Consider the following 3,505-nt stretch of genomic DNA (forward strand, 5'->3'; position numbering starts at 1 on the left):
AGATGTGTATAAGAGACAGGGGTTAGGGTCCCTGGGACCTCCCCTGGGGGGGCCTGGGTTAGTAGTAGAGGCTATGGCACAATTTCTGGCAGGTCTGGGGTCCTCTCTGGGATTTCCCCCCTCACCCCACACTGCTCCTAGGAGGCCGAATCTGGCCAGATCTGGCCCTCTGCTGCAGGCTGAGCTCCCTGCCCCAGGTGAACTTATGTCCTGGGGACAAGCCCGCGCTCCCTGGCAGTGACTCTGCAGTTTCTTCCTAAGCTCCATCGCTCCCCGGTTCCTTTAAATAGTCTGAAAAGATGTTTTCTCCGCATTTCATCATTGCTCTCTGCAGAGAATTTGGCCTGATGAAGGCCACTTGCTGCTGTTGGAACCCACATTGATCCAGGTGACTGAGCACCATTAACAGGCCTGACTGACAGGAGGTGGCCCTGGGCCCTTCAGCTCCAGAGCCGCATCTCAGGCCAGTGTTCGTGGGCTCTGAGTCCACAGGGCAAGCCTCGTGCACGCCAATCCGTTTGTAGCAACTTGACCCCAGGCTCTGATCAGATTGCAAACAGGCTGCAATCCAGCGCAAGAAGAACATGACCTGAGATGCATTTTTAAACTTGGAAGGACATTCCAAAATAGATGGAGGTCAGAGAAGAACTTGCCCTGGACACCCGGTAGGACTCAAAACTAAGCAATCATGAAAACAGGAAACGCGCCCCTCAGAGCGCGGGGAACCTGTTCAGCACCTCGCAGGAGAGCCGGGGCTCTGAGTTGCGGAGGGGAGAGGCTGGACTCAGTGAGCCGGTCATCTATTTGTGAGGTCATATAAAAGACTGGGATAGCCATCACCCCAGGATTCAGAGAAGCAAATTATTTAAGAATACATTTTTCCCCCAGGGCTGGGGATGGAACTCGGCCTTACATAGGCCACATGCCACCCCAGGCCAAGGACAAAAACTAGGGATTCCAAGCCAAGATGGATCCCAGGGGAGCTCTGGAAACGCTGGAAAGACTAAGGAAGACGGGGTGCAGGAGGTGCGCTCGGGAGCCGAGGCCGGGCAGGAGGATGGAGAGGTCGAGCCCAGCCTGGGCCACCGTGTTTTATTCCCGTGCAGCACCACGCCCAGCTGGCAGGGCGAGGGTGTCCGGGCTGTTCCCCAAACGCTGGAGGGAACTACACCCAGCCCTGAGACTCCCTGACACCAACTCCTCACTGCAGACACCTGGGCTGAGCGCCCTGGGTCCTGCCGTCCCCTCCAGGAAGCAGCTGCCCTGTGCCCGAGCTCCCTTGCAAAAGGTCTCCCCGGCCTCCGGTGTTTTCCTCAGGAATCCCAACTGACCCCATCTCGGAAGGCTGTGGCCCCCTAAGGGAGCCCCCAGCCACAACTCTTAGGCCACTCCAACTGTGGGTCAGGGGGGACAAAGGTACTGCCATAGCCCCTTCAGGACACCTCTTCCCACCAGTGCCATAGGTCAGTACTCTAGGTCTATCCCTAAGCACCCCTTTCTCATTACTAGAGTTAACTTTTAAAGTCTGTTTTCTGAGCAGGCAGGGTGGCGCAGCCTGTGATCCCAGCTACTCAGGAGGCTGAGGAAGGAGGATCCCAAGTCCAAGGCCAGCCTCAGCAAAGGTCCTGTCTCAAAATAAAACAAGACAAAAAGGGCTGGGAGGTGGCTCAGCAGCAGGATGTTGGTGGGTTAGATGCCCAGTATCATACATTGGCTGATGGGACAAGTAATTAGAAATGTGTTTCCCACTGTCCTGTATGTGGCATGCGTTCATTCTGCAGTTCTGCTCTGTTGGTCTGGTATCCAGGCTCCTGGCTGATCCTTGTGCATCTTTCTGTTGCTTCTCTTGGGCTTTCTAGGTGAGGAGAGAGGCACGTCGGTTGAGAATTCTTCCTTCCTTCACATTCTACAGGTTTTCTCCCTTGATGAGATTGGTTTCCCTCTGGGCTGGAGAGGCCTCTGCCCCGCTGAGGGAAGGTGGCGGCCAGTTCCCGTCCTACTCTTGGCTGGGGTGCCCTGAGTACTTCCCCGTTAAGCGCAGTGTTTGCAGGAAGCTTGGCACCACGTGCTGGGGTTGGGTTAGGGAGGTGCCCAGATTCTAGTTAGCTTGAGCATCATTTAAACAAAGGCCACCAACCCATGATGAGTTTTACCAGGATAATTCCTGCAGGCCTTGAGATGGCTTTTAAGTTTTCTTTTCACGTGTTTGAAATTAACTGTGTTGTTTTGCCTCAGTCCTACGTTCACATGAACCTGTCGGAACAGGGCAGCCGAGAGACCCCTCTGCCCACCCCCAGTTTTCTGGTGTCCTCCTGAGATGCCTGGCTCCTGACCCAATGGCGCTCTGTTAACCACCTTCTCTGTGCCCATAGGATCAGCGCAGTGCCTCCCGCCACACTCTGTCTCCTGGGCACCCATCCCAGCGGTCATTGGCCGTGACATGGGAAGACCGTCCTTGTGCTTGTTTCTGGGACACCTGCAGGAGGCACGCATGGCCTCGCAGCCCTCACCGCTGGGCGCATACCACCTACACAGCCGAGGGCAGATCTGCCGTCCGCAGCCTGGAAGGGCCGGGCCAAGGTCAGGGATGGCCAGGGTCATGACTGCCGGGTTCTCCCAGGGCCTGGCTCCGCCTCTGCCCCGGCAACACCTTGCTGTGTGCTGCCACCTGTTCCTGCGACTGTTGCTACCCACAGCCAGGCGTCACCCGGCCTTGCCCGTATGCACCCAGATCCGTCAGTCTTTCTGGGTTGAGCCTCAGACGTGAAACGGCTTCCCCTAAGGATGGGGCTCCCTCCCTGCACCCGAGGGGGAGAAAGGGCCTCCCCTGTGGCAGGTGCAGTGACAACATCCAACTGCCCCACACTCCCAGGCGCCCTGAGCGCTGAGCGCACCCCCCAGACCCCCGCTTGATCTTCCCACAGCTCTGCCATCCACGCACCTTGCAGACGAGGAGCTGGAGGCCCGGGAGGCTCAGTGGCCTCCCAGTCACAGAGCCATGTGAACCGCAATGCCCCCAGGCTCCCCTTTGACCCTCCTCCACTTTGCATATCAGTTTTAACCCACAGGCGCTTACCTGGGGGTGAGGCGTGAGACGCAGCCGTCTGGCCCGGCTTCCTGGTGCGTGTCCTGTGGCCGCTTGTGGCCCAGCCCTTGGCTCCCCGGGTCTCTTCTCAGGGCGCGCTCCGGCCCAGGAGACTGGCCTGCCCCCATCACTTTGAGCTGCGTGTGTGCACCGACACCCAGAGGTTAGCCGGCCCCCTTTCCTGAGCTCAGCTCTGCGTCAGCTCCCTCCTGGGCTCCTTCGCCTCCACCACACCTCAGGGTCCCCGGCTGGGCTTCCTTCAGAACTCCTAACTGACCCACCAGCAAGTCCAGTTTGCTTTCCCTGGAAGCAGCCCAGTGCGGGCTGCTGCGGCCTGGGCGACTTCTCCTTGACTCCCGGGCCTGTCCCTGAACTGTCATGGCTGCGCCTGGCAGGCAGGTTGAGCTCTGAGCCCTGGCT

The sequence above is a fragment of the Marmota marmota genome, unplaced genomic scaffold, assembly GCF_001458135.2.
Source record: "Marmota marmota marmota unplaced genomic scaffold, marMar, whole genome shotgun sequence".
Taxonomy (NCBI): domain Eukaryota; kingdom Metazoa; phylum Chordata; class Mammalia; order Rodentia; family Sciuridae; genus Marmota; species Marmota marmota.